This window comes from Rousettus aegyptiacus, unplaced genomic scaffold, assembly GCF_014176215.1.
Source record: "Rousettus aegyptiacus isolate mRouAeg1 unplaced genomic scaffold, mRouAeg1.p scaffold_m13_p_7, whole genome shotgun sequence".
NCBI classification, from domain to species: domain Eukaryota; kingdom Metazoa; phylum Chordata; class Mammalia; order Chiroptera; family Pteropodidae; genus Rousettus; species Rousettus aegyptiacus.
Genome location: NW_023416310.1, coordinates 52277612 through 52296178, shown reverse-complemented (window position 1 = coordinate 52296178; position 18567 = coordinate 52277612). Strand labels below are relative to the sequence as shown.

Sequence of the window (18567 nt, the reverse complement as noted above, 5' to 3'; positions counted from 1 at the left end):
CATCCCTATCCTGACGACTTTGGTCTCTAGCCAGATAATGAACTTCTGACTCAGGTCTACCAGTGCATGTATTCTAGAATGCAAGGCAGGTTCTTTTAGGTCCTTGAGGCAATATTTACTCTCTACTTTTTGCCACTTCTATGTCCCATACCATCTCTGAAGTTAGTCCCACAGCTTACACTCCTATCTCTAGATATTGGCCTTGCCATAAATTTTGACTCTTCGATGACTCACCAACTCTTTTACCTTGACCTTGTAGTCACTTTGACCACATTTACTCTTAATTTTTTTCCTACCATGTGATCGATGATGATCATTTCAGTCTTGGAGACAGTCATATTTATAAATACACATTACAGAATATGAGCCATTGCTATTTATATATCCCAGACCCATAAAATCATACCAATGATCTTGTCTGGCTGTCAGCCACCTGCGAATCCAGCTAGTAGCTTCTCTTAGCCTGGTACAGCCATGCCTTCATCATCAGCCTGAACTACACTTCTCTTAGTATTCACTATGCAAAAGTAATGGTGCCAAGATTTGGCTGGGAAGACAGTACCAAGAGAAGCGCCACATATTCCACTATCTCTTTACATGGACAAAAGTTGAAGGAAGCATAATAGAACTGAGTGAAAGAACTGGCAGAAAACTTCCACTTGCATCTGCCTGTGCACGTCTGAGTCAAAGAAGAGATACATGCGGATTTTACAGAAAAGAAAGTAAGGTTTATTGTAGAAGAGCTGCAAGTCCAGGAGACACAAGGGAGCTATTGCCCTCAACAACCTGCCCCCAGCCCAACCCTCACCCCACCCCCATCCCCAGCCCCGGCATCTCAGGAGTACAGATTATATAGGGAAAAATCAGTAGTCATGGAAACTAAGGGAGTTGGGCTGTGGGTGCTACCAATTGGTGATCCGAGAGGGATGAGGTAATTGATCATTGTGTCCAGTTCTGGAATCAGCCACGGCCCCATCCCCTATGGTCCCATGGCCAGTGGGGTTGTTCTGCCTCAATGGGTTTGGGGCTAAAACACATCTAAGGTTAAGAAGTTATTTTTAGTGTAACCAAAACTTATTGTCCTCATGACCTGAGGCTCGGTAAATCTTATGTTCTAAGCCTTAATGATTAAAGGCATACAAAGGAGGAAGGATAAGCGTGGATAAAGCAAATGAGTCACAATGCCATAATCTGGGCAAAACCAGCTTGAATCAGAGAAAAAAAGTATATTAAAGAAATGAAATGAAGTTTATGTGCAGTTACAGCTGTAGGTTCTACCCTCCACTAATGTTTCTTCTCATCAAAATAAGATATTTTTATAGTTAAAATTCTTAAATAGTGCTAATGGGTTTATACCAAACAGTAGTCTCTTACGTAACTCTCCCTTCCCCCCTGTCGTGCTCATAAACAAATAGAGATGACTTTCAGTATTTAAAAACGTTTCTTCTGGTATTCACAAACATATTGTTGTACCATGTGTATATTTTTATCCATTGTTCCTAGATCTACCATCTCAAAAAAAGACTTGCTTTTCCATGACAATCCTTGGAATAGGTGCAGATGCTAGCAAGGGTCTCCTTTGTCTTCTTTCTTCAGACTAAATAATGCTCAGCCTGAAGAACTTCACTGTGGTTTTTATAATATTTCTCTAAATACTTACCCCCCTAAGGATGCATGCTAGTTTATCAACATCCCTTTTAACTTATAGAAAAAATTAATATAAGTGATGTTCCAGAAGTAGACTAACTAGTAGAAAATTCAATGAGGTATTCTGTCACAAATGACATACCATGCTTCCATGACTGGAATAAATAAAGGCTTTCTCTCCACCTTACACCATTCACCTGTATAGATAGCTTGGAAGTGATAATCAAAGAGGAAGGTTGGGGAGAAAGGGAGAGAGAAAGAAGAAAAGAAAAAAATCAGGCCAGCTAAAGTTTGAGTGCTATTAATCAGATGACAGCAGAGATCTGATACACGCTCCTCTTGCAGCATATCTGGAATCCAAGAAAAGTAATAGCGCAAGGAGCGAGGAAGCAGCACCGCGCAGTTAAATGCAATGTCAACAGCAGTCTCTGAACCACTTTATCTTCAGTCTAGTCTCATTGCCCACTAGACAAAGAAATAAAGAATAAATCAAATAATATCAGCTGAGGGATTGCTGTAGGTTTTCTCATTTCAAACAAAGGTAAAACTCTGCTAGAGTTACCATTCACTTTAAAGATATACTCAGTCCAAAGTATTTTGAAAGTGTGATTATGCTCACTATTGTTTTAGAAATTACATCTAGCTTTCAAAATAAAAAGAAAAAAATTGAGCATTTTACTAATGATCCGAAATCTATTTGTTTTTATACCACCTGTTCAGCTAGAAGCATTGTATATGATTGTTTAATGAAAAAGGTATCCCTTTGCTGAAAATGCCTCACGGTATATTCAACCTATAAAAACTATGGAAAAACAATAGCTCAAACCGAAAAGGAAAACAAAAAATAATAAAACCACTGATGTGTAGTTTTAAATTTTCCTAGACTTTTCTCTGAAAATAGAGGATTTGGCAGTATTAAGTAAGAATATGTATATACTCACAGACTTACCTGTGCACACAACACAGACATGTGACACAAATACAAACGCACACAAACACCATCTTGTCTTCTCTGAGACACGGTTGTCATATTTGAAAGCTGACAGGCTTGTGTGTGAAATTAATTTATAAGCAGTGTAAACATCTCTATGGCATCTCTTATTAATAGGAACTGAGATGGTAAAAATAGAATGCTTAAATTAAATGTTCTCACTAGGTTTAACGTGTTGCCTACCGCTCAAAACATACTCCACTGACAAACACATCCATTCACATTTTGTCTCTCATGACTAACAAATATAATCTTGTTTCCTACAATACAGATTTGTCCTCTCTCTCTCTCTCTCTCTCTCTCTCTCTACACACACACACACACACACACACACACACACACACACACACACACCCCTAGACAGTTTAAATTCTTCATCCTTAGATAAAATGTCCTTTGATTAACTATTGGAATGCATCCCATGCCAGGTTCAAATGTAAGAGCTACCACCTTTCCTGGGGTCAAAACCCTCTTGATTCACAACATAGATGGCACTTTACTAGCCATACAGTAATTAAAAGCACTGCTCTAATGTATAAAAACCAGTGAAGGAAAAATGATTCATTTTACTTTTCAATTTTATTCCATTCTACCTTCCTGATTGAAATGGAAATCCTCCGACTAAACATTTAAAACTGTAATAGGTCAAGATTATCCAGGACCTTCTCCCAATCTTCACTCAATCTGAAAAAGAAAATGGTCATTTTGTACAATGTTAAGTAGTATATTATTACTGAAGGCCAGGAAGCCTCCATTAAATTCTAAACTTGTCCTGCCATCTCTTAATAGAGAAGGAAAACTGATCTTAAACAACAATTTATATGTGAAGATGAAGTTTGATCAAGATGAAGTCCATAAATATTAATTTGTAAAAGTTACCACTGAAATGGCAGATAGGTAGTGACTATTTACAAAAAGAATACAATTTTCTGAAAACTGTTTCTTTCTCTTTGCAAAATCATCCTTGTTATCCTTATAATATCTATATATGTAAAATTGTACTTAAGTTACATATTTTGAATTTAATATACTATATAAAGGTATATATTAATATAAATGTATAAACAAAATATATAAATATATAACATTTTATGTTTTTTATAAAATATAAAAATTCATGAAATAGCTTTTCTTTTTTTTTTTTTTTACACCTACAGCACCTGCTCTTGCTAGGTGGTCTCCCATCCAAGTACTCACCAGACCCAACCCTGCTTAGCTTCCAAGATCATATGGGACCAGGCTTGTTCAGGGTAGCATGGCTGTAGGCAAAATTGTTTACTTCTTAAAACATTTTATACTCTGATTTTTTTAGTCTTTTTGAATCTTTGTTTATGTAAGCAAAGATCAAAAAATTTAAGACACAAAATAGCTGAATATAATGTGAAAACTGAGGAACTAGAACACAGAACTTATAAAACATTAAAGGAGAAATCAAAAAATATAAAAACAAAACATAAAAATAAAGTTCTTACTCAACGTAAAAGAAAGAGAAGAACAAATATAAATCAAAGAGGAAAATAATCACAAGGAAGTTCCTACCCACCTATCAGATGTGACTGATCAATATGCTGCAATCAAAAACGTAAAGCCCAGCACAGGGAATACACATTACAGCTCTCAGAAGAGCAAAGCAAACTATAAGACAAATGTGAAGCACTAAAATAGGCATGATATCTATATAAAGACAAAAAGAGAGAATGACATAGTGTAACTGGCTGTACAGCCATTTGACTTAATAATGATCAATGAGTATTATTATAATACCTAGATGTTTTGATTTTTTAACATTATATTATTACAAATTTGTGCAAAAAAGGAAGGTCGGTCCATAATTTACTTTTTAACTTCAAGATCGAGGCACACCTGGTGACATGATTTCTTCAGTTTTAATGTGATGTCCTCCCTTCACTCTGTTTATTTGCTCTGAGGAACTACACAGGACAGGCAGGGAAAGTTAAACACTAGTGACACCACCTCCGAACTTGGTACAAGTAATTTCTTGGTACAGCAAGCTTTCAAATACATGTAGAATATTAACTGATACACTAAACTCTCAAGTGGCTTCAGGAAGAACCTGTGTTTAGAGAATACACCCAGAAACAGGGTCTAGAGAATTCGATGTCATCGTAACAATGTGAGAAGCTGTCCTCAGAACCCACTTAAACTGAAAACTCTCTTTACTACTCAAAAGGAGTTGAATGCAATATATCAATCCCCACGACCTTAATGGGTTACATCAGATGGGTCTGGCGTAGGGGAAGACAGTGTCAAAGCATCACGCAGACATAAAAGGTAAGTATGTGTACAAAGCATTCACTTTTGAATAAATGAATGAATTTAAGTGCTGTGGTTAAGCCTAGATTTCTGATTGATAAAGAGACTCTACATAGAATGTGACGGGAAGAGTCAGAGGAATTTTTCTGAGTAGAAATAAAGGCCCCGATTAAAGCAACAAAGCATGCCAATGCAAGTGAGATATGGATCGGGATTGAGGAATTTACCAGAAGTACATCTCTAGAGGTGTTTCCCACCTTCCTCATAAGATAAGGTGAAAGGCTGATAGCAGACAGCTCTACGGAAATAGACGAAGACACACAAATAGACCCACAGACATACACACATCTTGTCTTTCAGAATGTGTAATTACACGAAGTGTATACTACTACTCTACAATATGGATTACACCTTTTCAGAGTCCCTGCATACAATGGCACAGTTTACGGTCTACACAAAGGCATGTGGTAGATGAGGTGCAAGTGGATCCGAAATTCAACTTACCTTCCTTGCATCAAGCCAGCAGCCATGGCCTGTCACCTGGCCTGGTTTATCAGAGCAGGGAGAAAGGAGCACCTACCTAAATGATAAATAAAGGGGCCCGGATGTGCTAATGGTGGCTCTGGTCCTTTCTGCATTTTATAAGGTTCAAATTAGGGAAAGCCTCCAAAATCATATGTTAAATGTATATTGGAATCAAGTTGCTAATGACTGATAGGTTCTGTGTAGCCAGGATTCTGTGGCTGAGGGACCAGACCAGGTAAGCAATACCCTTTACAGTATTTATGTTGCAAAAGGTACTTATGCCTGTCTAGGCAACTAACTTGAAAGAAAAATACTACCATTACCACTACTACTACTACTACTACTACTACTACTACTACTACTACTACTACTACATTTATTATTAATAATAATAATAAAATTAGAATACACAACTCCAAACTTACGAAAGGTTTGGTCATGAAAATCCCACAAGAATGCCCACTCAGAGCCAGTAGAAAACTAGAAATTAGGCACACTATGACCTGGATGCCTGCTCACAACCCAAATTTTCTTATTCTGTCAAGTTTCTGCTGGTACCACTCTTACCTCTTCGACCATTTGGGATGCTTATACCAGATGAGTCAGTTTTATTTTCATAAAGAAAAGCAGTTGGATATACTTTGTTCCCTGAAGGTCATTTAGAGTAGACATGTATCTCCTCTTTAAAGATGACAGTGAAAGGATAATTTTTAAACCAAATGTCAAATACAACTTCTTTTACCAAGTGTATATCAACTTTCTATTAATTACAAATTAAATTACAACTGTGACCTAAAACTTAACACTTATGAATTTCAGATATACATATATATTCATTCATTCACTAGAATAGAAAAGACCCTACCTATAATGTTAACAGTTTTAATCATTGCTTCTGTCTGTGTCACCAGAATGAGAGATTTTACTGTAAAGTGCTTAACAGTTTTTGCTAAGACTTAAAAGTAGGTTCTAAATTAAAAACTTAGCCCACATTCAAATTAATACAAATACAAATTCTGTAGAAGAATTAAAAATTAACATAACACAGCAGGACTAGCAGATGTACCTAATCTGCAGGCAAAAGGTAAAAAATCTTACAGAGGAGTTCGATTTAAAATTTTAACAGTAAGAAAACAAAGGGAATATAAACAGCAACCATATTAAGTTTCTGTTGTATGGCAACCCAGAGCAAATGAGTGGGTATCAGGAGTAAGATTTCACTTTCCAAAGGTGAGCAATAAGACCAAATTCAGAGCTATTAACACGTTAACACATAAAGGAAACTGAATGACCCATCTCTTGAACTGATTAAAATCACCTTATTCCAAGTTTGAAAACAACCTATAATCTTTTATACTCTTTGAAGCTACAGATATCAAGTAATAGGTTTTTGAACCACTCCCTGTCTGTGTTTTCAAACAGATGTTTAATCCCTGGGTAAGTGATGTTTCAAAATAGACATCCAGATTAGAACTCACTCACCTGTCAAATGTAGCAGAAAATAGCCTCTCTGCTAAATTGGAGAAAGATAAATTGTCCCCATAGTGCTATGACAAGCTCTCCAGATTTCTTCTTAATGTTTAGAATCTAAACGTCTGGACACAGCTGTTCTCAGTCTTGTTTCCCTGCTTTGATTTCGTCAATACCTCCTTCAAATGGAGTGTTCTCTCTAAAGGTAACCACTTGACCACTGACTTTGTGTTTGTGTGTGTGTGTGCGTGTGTGTGTGTGCGCGCGCACATGTGCATGCGCATGCACACACACGCAAACATGAGACAGAGAACCCCATATCTTTAGGACTCACCAGTTAACATCACATTTGAGCTCATAGTTTAGATTCAGAAACAGAGGTACTTGAAATCCTTTAGTTGCTCTCCATTGCCTTTCAGAAAACTGAAATCTTTTAAAGCGAACTACAGGAACTTTCATGTTCTGACTCCTTAACAACCTTTAATCACTCATCTCACCTCTTGTGCACTACTGTAGGAGTTAGAAAACATTTTTGTAAAGGCTAGATAGCAAATATTTTAGGCTCTAAGACAATATCGCTGGCAACTATTCGGCTCTTCTGCTGTAGCACAAATGCAGTCGGATAATACATTAAAAAGGGGCGGGGCGCTATGACTGTGTTCCAATATAACTATTTACGGGCACTAAAATTTGCATTTCACCTAATTTACACATACTATGGAATACAGTCATTCATCTTTTGATTTTTTAAATCATTTTAAAATGTAAAACAGAGAGGCCATATAAAAACAGATGGCGGTCTACATTCGGACCACAGCCATGGTTTGCCCATCTAGGCATCTCTGCAATCTCCAATTCACTCAGAATAAAATAATTTGAGTACTCCACACACACTATGTTCCTTTGGCATCAAGGCTTTATACTTGTCCCTTCTCTTGCAATACTCTCTCCACATCCTTCTTTGACAAACTAATTTCTGCTCACCTCTCACATTTCGATTTCTCCAAGATGCCTTCCTGAGTCCCTCACGTCCGTGTGTGATGTCCCTTTTATATTCCCAGTCACACACTAGAGTTCTAAACCACAGGACTGCGACGCTGTGCCTACTCCCAGACCCACTACAGCTTGGCCTGAATTATTGTCAGGGTGTCTCCTGTGATAGGCACTAAGGTAGTGCTCAGTAAATGTTGACGGAATAAATGGCTAAAGGTGGGTCGTAACAACATTAGGATGACAAGTTGGGTTTGACTAGCCATTGGGTATTGAGGGACTTTCAACAAAGATAAGTTTGAATGAATAAAAATGAGGATGCAGTAGTTTAGCAGAGTGATCAGGAGAACAGGTCCTGATATCAAACCTGCCTGAGCCCTGGATCTACCACTCATGATTTGTGTGACCCTCAGCAAGTGGCCAAAGTATTCTATACCACAATTTTCTCAACTGGGGGATGTATTTCATAAGAACTAAACACATTCACAATAGGGAACACAGTGCTTGACACACAATAAGCTATCAGTAAAACATCTATCATAAGTACTGATACCAGCCAGAAAGAAACCCAACCTCATGGACTCTACGACTAAAAGTGAGAACTTATATTTTGTTTTTCATCAATAAATTTAATAATTCACCTCATACACAAAAAGTTGTCAGCAGAATCAATCAGATTAGGGAAACTGGAACAAAGAATCAAAAACAGATTTATCTTCAGAGCTAGAGTCTACAGATAAAGAAATATATCTAGAATTACAAACATATGAGAGGAACAGAGTGATAAGAAGAATCAGATTTCTCACATGGCATCAAAATATTCTAAGTGACCATCTCAAGGTGCAGAACTGGGGATTCAGTCAGAGAGTCTTACTGAAAGGAGAAAAGAAGGAGAGCTGCTTTCTCTATATCATGACCTAAGCCTTCCTCCACCACCTCTGGGAGGGGGCAATAGACGAGAGCTGTGACAAACACGAGGTGTTCTGAATTGAAGGTGCCCTTAATATTTTATCATGGTGGTTTATAGACCTTGCAAACTTTCACTCATTTTTGTGGCATCCCAATTTCTCTACCCTTATTTTTCATTCTAAGGAGGGCATAATAGCAAGGTTGTCCATTGGCTACTTGCACCCAGAAGGTTGGAGTTTCCATAGATAAAGTTACATATATAACCAGCAACACTGAAATTTTTGCTATCAAGATTAATTGATATCATTATGAATAGATATAAATTGGTTACCAAATACATTTAAATAAAAAAGAATTTTTCAGAGTTGACTCAGTATGGAAATACTCCCACTATCTCATCTCCTTAAAGTAAAAAATACTAGTATGCTATGAATGTGAATCCTTGTATAGATTTTTGTATATAGACCTTTGATCTTGAATTAAAAAACAGATTTCGATATATCGTTTATAATTTATAAGCTAACATTTAATGAACCTCTGCTAGGGATATCTATTCTCTCTCTCTCTCTCTCTCTCTCTCTCTCTCTCTCTCTCTCTCTCTCTTATCTATCTATCTAGAATAAAAATAATGAAGTATATGTTTTTATTATCATCAAGTCACAAATGAAGCAACAGGAACAAAAAAGTAAAGTAACTTACCCAAGATCATAGAAAATAAATGGCAGATCTTATTAATGTTCCAGTCTATCAAGCTTCCTAGTTAGATTTACTAATTTTATTTATTCTTATGATTTTAATCAGGAAAACATACATATTACCTTGTCACCATGTCCTACAGGCATATTGGAAAGGTGGCCTATTTAGTTTTTTTAGTTAGTAGTAGATTTTTCAGCCTAAAGTTTATTTGAGGTACTGAGACAAATCACAGTCTTGCATATAAGTGCACACACATATGCACATTCATTCACATATATACACACGCGTACAAGCACATGCACACATTCCTTTTTGGTATCTTGCTCTTTGCTTCTCATTTCCCACCTCATTACCGTAGAACCATGTACTCAGTGAACTATAAAATTATCCCTATTAATATGTTGGGAGATAATTACTCTCAAATTATTCTTCCAAAGAGGGCCAAACTAAGGGGGTCTAACAGACTCTCTCTGTAGCAATTACATTTCATGTATGCTAATTTAAAAATTCACTGTTACCAAAGGAAAATGTTACATCTTGCAGTTCGCACTCTGTGTAACTGTTTAAAATTTTAAACAAAAATGCAACTCCCAAGTGGTAATGTACAGTGAAATAACTGAAGTGAGCTAAAGTTCTATTTCTTCATCTTTACAACCTCTATACTTCTAATTTATTGTTTAAATGAGAGAATATATAGTACCACAGATTCTGGAGACATGAACTACATCTTTTTTTATTATTATTTTTTTATGCCTACAGGGCCTGGTCTTCCTAGGTGGTCTCCCATCCAAGTACTAACCAGGGCAAATTCTGCTTAGCTTCCAAGATCAGACGAGATCGGGCTTGTTCAGGGTGGCATGGCCACAGACAAAATGAACTACATCTTAAAAGGATCTAAATAAGTCCAAACTGTTAAGAACTTAAACATACTCTTGAACACTTAGCTACAAAGCAATTGTATAATTGGAAATTATCCAAATTAACATCCATATAAAATATAATGCCTAAAATAAAAAAAATATACTAATTCGAAGTTTACATATGTATTATTATAACTAACAGTAACATAGTATTTTTTTTGGAATTCCTATTCCAAAAAAATAATACTTCTTGGGGAGTGAGAGAAAATTTCATCACTAAGAATGTTTAGAATTGATATAATAAGGTAATAATGAAAAGTAGACCAACTTTGTATGATTTTATCATTATTTTTAAGTAATGTAGATTATATTCCCTCATTGGTGGCACCTGGGGCGCCCTATACTAACCACCACCCTCTTGGTACACCACTGAGTCTAAAGAATATCTGTTTGGTGAGTTTCAACTGAAACACCACATGGAAGTGCTTTATAACTTGTAAATAGTATAACGGTGTGAAGTACTAATTTGTTTCAATAGTGTACTCTAGAAGATTAGAAGGGCCTATTCTAGGAACCAGAGGAACTGGCTCACCATTGACAAGTTACAGATGCTTTCCAGGAGGAGGAGATGTGCTTGAGGATTAGGTCAGGCATGGCACTCCCAGCTTTACATCAAAAAAGAAATACCGACCTTAAAGCCGGCAAGGCAAGGCGGTCTGCCACTTGATCAAACACTAATATCACACACCTGAATGTTATCCTAGTATCCTCTATCCACCACATTTGAAAAGGCAACTCAAAGACGTAATTTCCAGTTACATATGCTTAATATCCAGGAAACTTCGGGGAACTGAATTTGACTAGTTGTGTTGACAGAGTGTCAGAACTGCAGGCAGAGTTTCCAGAAGAAAACGTGGGAGTGTAATAAACAAAAGATGGAGGTGCATCTCTGATTCCGTTTTTAATGCATGTAATTTTAAAGCAGCAGTGATTGACTTCAGGCTGTAGCTCTACAAAGTTTGTCAGGAGCGCTATTGCGTAACTGCGGGGTAACTCTTTTCACACTCCAATTAAACTAACATCGTGGTGATTCTAGATTTTTAAAATTAGGTTTCTGATGAAACTCATTAAGTTCTATTTAAATTGTTAAGACTCATATTGATATATCCCTCTGCTCTAAAAATGACTAAGAATTCACTAATTAGCTATGTAGTCTTGAGCAAACCAGTTCTTTCTGGCCACAGATTTTCTCATTTGTAAAATGAGGATTTAGACGACCACTCTGACCCGCCTCCTCTACAGTTTTTAGACCTATGAGTGAAATGGCTTAGAAGAGACAACAATTAACGTCTCGAGTTCTATTGAAAACTTTTTTCTTAAAGACCATACTGATTTGCCAAAATTGTTATAAAAGTCTTCATACAAAGGCGAGTCTAAGGATTTAAATTTGGCTCTAAGATTATTTTAAATTATTTAAGTTAACAGTTGCATATATTAAAGTGTGGTCAAAGGACAACTCTACCCTAACCCTAAGTACTTACAAATGAATGTAAATAAATCCATGACCTTCAAAATATAACAGAATTGAGCTTAGCTGTTTAAATTTTAAGTACTTAGTGCTTTTTCAAATACAGTACTTCCTTTTAAAGAAGAGAATGTAGAAAAATATTATTTTTCTTTTTGACTAAATTACTAAACAAAGAAGTCCCCAGGATAACCCACTAAGTGCTGTTGCTTTAGGCTGATATAACATGGGTAATTTTCCCTTAACAACACAGATGCTTTGTTTTATTTGAGTTTGCTACAAATCAATATACCATTCACAACAAAGTAAATGAAAATGTGTTCTTTTCTTGACTCCCTGCCATTGTTAATTCACTAGTTCTTAAAGGTGGAATGAATTTTTTAAAAGCCATTTGTTATCAACAAAACAATATTAAAATTCCTTTCAGTTTTTTTTTTCAATGTGGGGACATGATAGAATTCAAAGCAATGATTGATTTACATTTACAAAGGAGGGAAAAAAAGGGAGTCTTTGCAAAAAGTCCCCATTAACGTCCAGCACTCAAAAAAAGTCACTAGAAATGCTTTGGGTTTTATAATCTGTTACCTCTCCAACATCCTCTATTCACATGTAAAATCATTTCCCAATGTAAAAGAACAAATGAGGCTTAAATAGTTTTTATAGAATATACAGTTAATCTAAGAGTTGACCAAAAAAGTGCAAGTCACTCCTTACCCTACCTCAATTAAAAATAAATTCTAAAACATAGAGCTAGAGATTTGTCGCAATCAAAATGCTGTCTAATGCCAGAAAATGAACTGGTTGAATATTTTCTTTAATGATATATTTTTTTCTTGGTTGAACAGTCTCAAAATTTTTTTTCTTTCTGAACTTTATGTAGCATAAAAAATGTTATGAATATTTTTCCTGACTTATGGCCATTTAACATCTTCTTTAAAATTGAATCTTTAAAATTGAAGTTTTAAGTGCAACATTTCTAAGTTAGGCAAGGCGATTTGACAGCACTATATAAAACATTAAGTCTGCAGCTGCTGTGAGCTTGTCTGATTTGGGGGAAGAGTCTCCTCTCCATACGTTTGAGTAATGTTCACTGAAATGTATCACTATTAGGCTACTCATACTGGCATGTAAAAACGTCATAAGAGTAATACGATAATATCTGAAAAAAAACATTGCCCTCAATTCTTCCTAACCCCTCCACATAAGTATCATCAGAAAATGGTCATAATCACAAACTAGGCCCTTAGTGATGCCTTAAAAATCAACTCTCATTTATCCCAATAATTACTTCATACCTTTCCCTCAATTCTCAATCCAATTCTCTCTTCTCCAACTTCATTATCACTCGATAACCTCCTTGCATTTTAATATTTCTAGAAGGAATAAAATGAGAAGAGAACATGCACATACCCCACTATCACCTCTAGCCAGCACTTGCCCATGTACCTTATTCTCTGAGTTTCCTCATGTGGAAGTACCTTCCTGATAAAGTTCCCAGGTTTCCCAACATGATTTATTGAATAGACTGTCTTTACCCCGTTGTATATTCTTGCCTCCTTTGTCATAGATTAAATGATCACATGGGTTTGAGTCTGGGATCTCTGTTCTGTTGCATTGATCTACATGTCTATTTTTATACCAGTACGATGCTGTTTTGATTACTATAGTCTTGTACTATAGTTTGATATCAGGTAGTTTGATACTTCCAACTTTGTTCTTCTTTCTCAAAATTGCTATGGCTATTCAGGGTCTTTTATGGTTTCACATAAATTTTTGGATTATCTGTTCTAGTTCTGTGAAAAATGTCATTGGTATTTATCATTGAAAGCGATTACATTGAATCTATAGATTGTCTGAAGTAGTATAGATATTTTAACGATGTTAATTCTTCCTATCCATTAGCATGCTATATACTTCCATTTATTTGTATCTTCTTCAGTTTCTTTCTCCAATGACGTAATTTTCTAAGTACAGGTATTTTATCTCCTTGGTTAAATTTATTTTTAGGATATTACTGTTTTTGATGCAATTGTAAATGGGATTGTCATAACCTGTATATTAATGTAGAGAATATAAGAAGTTATAGATGACATCTTCTTTCAAAGAGAAATTAGTTTGGTTGCAAGCAGAATATTATGGTAGAGACACATAATCTTAATCCAGTAAAGAAACGAGCTGATTTGAAACTGGGCTTTAGTCCTTGTAAGGTCTGATCCCGAAATTCACCCATTCCTGAGTCTCAGATAAAAAATGTGGACTGTTGTGGTAGGTTACATTTCAAAAAATCTTTTAACAACCTATGTCATTTCTCTTGGTCCTAGGCATGCCTCTACGAAAACCTTATCGATATAGTAAGACAAAAATCCTAGCATGTCATTTTTGAGTATAGATAACAAAACACCTGTACTTTTACCTCTCTTTCCTTGGCGTTCTCATTTTTGAAACCTAGCTACAATACTGACAAGAAACCCAAACTAGGCAACTTGGAGATACTAAATGAACAGGACACATCTTGTGTTTGGATTGACATCCTCAGCCAAGACTCCAACTGACAGCCAGCATCAAGTCCTACACATATGCATGAAGGCTCTTACAGATGATTTCAGACCCCAGACATCATATTACCCCCAGCCTTTGAGTCTTGCCAGTTGAAGCTTCAAACACTGTGGAACAGAGATTAGGCATAATGCTGTCACCTCACTAAATTTACGAACCACAGAAGTTCTGAGTATAATAAAATAGTTGTTCCACAACACTACATTTAAGGTAATTTGTATGCAGCAATAGTAACTGGAAAGGTGCCTTTTAGACCTCTTTTTCTCGAACTTCTATTTCTATCCCCATAGGCCAGTGAAACTGTCAAAAGCAATTCTCAGCTCCTCACTGTCTTATTCATTGTCTTATAATTGGCAGATAGTCATACTTCTGGATTTCTCCTCTTTCCAAAATCCTGACTGGTCAAGAGCTTGTTCACATAGGACCTTTCTAGTTTTCTGTTTGTTTGTTTTTTCATTATTTTAGTTACTCTTGGTTGGGAGGGTTCATTTGAAACAATTTAATTCTGCCTTTTGGAAGCATATGTCAACCTTTCCCATTAGAATCTTAATTTAAATCATCTCTCTCTCTCTCTCTCTCTCTCTCTCTCTCTCTCTCTCTCTCTCTCTCTCACACACACACACACACACACACACACACACACACACATTTTTTTAATTTCCAAATATCCTATTTGGGTCATTTTTAATTGTGTTTGTTTTTAATATCTTTTAATTGCTAAGATTTTAAAGCCTCCCTTAATTCTGAAAACATTAAACAAATTTATTTTTTATATTGATGTCTGATAATTCCAATATCTATTGACCTAGTGAATGTGATTCTCCTGTGTGTTTGTTTGTTCTAGTGACTCTCACAGTTTATATTAATATTTTTTGCCTTAAGTACATTATTTTTTAACTATATTTTGAAAAATTATTTATACCTTAAACAAAACAGACTTCCAGAAAATCTGTTTCTGCCAATTTCTTAGTTTGCTATTATCCTGGGATCACCTTACATTAAATTCTTCATTTGGTCTATGGCCATGCCACCCTGAACAAACCCGATCCCATATGATCTTGGAAACTGAGCAGAGTTGGGCCTGGTTAGTACTTGGATGGGAGACCACCTAGGAAGACCAGGTGCTGTAGGCATAAAAAATAAAAAATACAGGATTGTAAACTGACAAGGTCCTTGCAATCTGTGAGGTCAGCCAAGGGTTGCCTTGCCTAAAAAAAAAGAAATAAATAAAAATTATTCATTTGGAGTTTGACCAGACAGATAGTATGAATTCTGACTGCAAAACCTGTTGGAGGTCTACTCAAATTTTCAAGGGGAATATTTTTTCTTTCGCTCAGGCCCACTCAGGTTAAGAAAGACAAGATGGATTGCATTTACTAATAGATTTCTCTTTTATCCCTTGGTCTTCCCACTCTATGAGGGGAGTCTCTTATTCGACTCCCCCATGTCTAGTACAATTTAGACTTTATATCCTGTATACTCTGGACTATGCATCCCTCAACAGAAAACTGTCAGGTAAGCTATGTGTAAAATTCAGTTTGAGCACTGATCTTTCAAGCTTGCCATTTTCTCTTCTTTTTCAGGGTTTTGGGATTTGTTGTTGTTTTTCTAGGTCACAATGCATCCAGAAAATGCTTTTATGTTTCCAGTTCTTTAGTTATTTTCATTAAAATAGTCACTTATACCCAGCCTACCCTGTACATTCTTTCAAAAAGGTAGCCAGGAACTCAGATTTATATGTGATTTTCATGTGATATACCCAGTTAATAAATGCATTGCAAAGCAAACAAAACAAGATGGATTGCCCCCCCCCCCCGCGATGCCAGTCTGTGTCCTCTGAACAGCTCAAATAAAAGTAGAAACTAATAAAGAAAATTTATCTGAAAGTGCAAAAAATGGGTCAACATAACCTGCTAAAGATTTCTTGCTCCTGCTTAATCTGTAACAGTATCTAAAATATTTTTATTCTTAACTCAAATTTTCTTTTATACATTTATAAGAATTAGAGGGCTACTGTGTCTCTGAAGAATCTAGAAATGAGAGATACAAGATGACTTTTTGAAAGTTAAACTGGAATTTAACACAGAAACCTCCACTAGGATCTGAAGTGAGCCAGGTGCATTATGCTCTCACAGCAGGTGTCCTTATATTTTATTCACCTAACACTCTTGATTCCATATTTACCAAGCAACTTCCTGATTCCCACAGAATCCTGTCTGTGAGCAGAAAATATGTTAATCATGCTGACAGGACTATCTAGAGTCTGAGTTATAGTGATTTCTCTCAGTAAATCAGTCAGCCGATGTCTGACTATGATTTGGCTTCCATTATAGCTTAACTGAAGAGTGACATAAGCTGCTTATATCCAAAGAAATATTTCCACTGGGTGTAACCATTCCATTTCTTACTGTAAACTAATGGAGTGGTATATGTCTCCCTAATCACTCCTGAATTTTAATTATCTCTCAGTTGTCTCTCACTCTAAGCATTGACCAGATCACAGTATTTTTCAAATTGGGAGAGCCATATCATCAAGAACACGCTGTACACTATCAGGGTATGTGAAAAGTCTTAAGAATAATACAGGACATCCTTCTGAAACAATATTTAATAGAAACATCAGAGGAAATTATACATTTTTTATTAAAATAAAATATTAAAATATTTTCTATAAAATTTATATTCATCTTAAAACTAAAATTGCAATTTCTAAGAAAAGTTGCCACATGCTACAACCAACCACAAGTGCTTTAATCACCAGATTTCCAAGACTACTTCAGTGGCAAAGGTGGCAAAGGTGGGCATCATCATCAAGTAGGACTTCCACTTCCATGTCTTCCATTTTATCTCTGGTTGTTTTGTTGCTGCTGCTGCTGTTATTGTTGTATTATAATGACTACTATACTTCCTTTTTCTGGCTCTTACTTCTCTTTTCCATTCTGTTGATCAATCTGTTTGTAATGCTGATAATTCTATTTTGTGATCATTGTAGAATGATTTTATGTTTGTTTCTCAGAGTATAAGCCTTACCTAGTTCAATTAATAAATAAGAAGTAGAACAGAAATTCAATTATCATTACCCAATAAAGTATTTTGTAGCTAAAGTGTCTACATGAAAGACACATTAAGACATAAACATTTATATTAGCTTTATTCTCAAAAACTAGGCAGGAAGTTTTCATATTTATACCTTTTTTCTTTGGCTCCAGGAATTAGTGTGGCTAGGAAAGCCTCTCTCATTCTGCCTTCCAAACTTGGGTTACGTGCCCTTCATATGTAGTACTTCAGTGGTCAGTGAAAAATTTTCTAAGTTTTCATTACCAAATTGACTGTTTGCTTCTCCATGTCCTTTTATGGATTGCAAGTTAACTAGAACAGTGACTCCTACTCCCCGTATCCTTCAGCTAACTAATTACTGTTTACTCCTTTAGATGTTTTGGCAGAGAACACTAAAAATACTTCCTTTATCTACTCTTCCCTTCCTCCTGTAGCACCCACAGTTTAGCTGAGTATTTTGCTGTCCAACACAGAGTATATTCCTCAGCCTCCCTTGCAATTAAGTGGGGCCTTGAGATGTGGACAAAAGGCCTGTGAGCAACTTTCAGGTCATGGCCAAAAGAACACTTGTGCTGGCCCCTCTGTATACATCTTCTTGACAGCTGGAGAAGGATGCTGACTCTAGCTCAACAAGGAAGCCACACTTTAAAGTTGATATAAACACGTTGATAATCTCATATTCCTTATTCCAGACTGCAATTTGGGAGAGAAATAAAATTATATCTCTTATTTGAGTCAGTTAAGATAATCAAATTTCTGTATTATAGCGACCTAGCCTTACTCATAGAGGTCAATTTAGATGTCATTTCTTCAAGGATACTTGCATGAATCTATCACCAGACTATAAATTTCAAAGGCCAGACACTCAATTCAAACCCATTTAATGACATATAAATTAATAAATGAACGAATGACCCTAGCAATTTAAAATTATATACTAACCTAATTTATGAATAGAACATCAAAAATTCAAAATGAAATAGCAGCATAATGAACCAAGTAGCATCTTTAAAGAATAAATTAGTAGAAATAAATATAATTACAGAATTAAGAATAATTAATGCCAG

At 35.8% G+C, this 18567-nt stretch overlaps 1 protein-coding gene and 3 pseudogenes across 6 annotated transcripts in view; 1 reads left to right on the top strand and 3 right to left on the bottom strand.

The window, feature by feature from the left end:
• Positions 1 to 18567, bottom strand: part of CTNNA2 (catenin alpha 2) — a 967153-nt gene that overhangs the window by 796091 nt on the left and 152495 nt on the right. The gene's annotated exons all lie outside the window — the stretch shown is intronic.
• On the bottom strand, positions 3787 to 3905 carry LOC118606290 (annotated as a pseudogene).
• Positions 10253 to 10371, bottom strand: LOC118606341 (annotated as a pseudogene).
• On the top strand, positions 15458 to 15576 carry LOC118605746 (annotated as a pseudogene).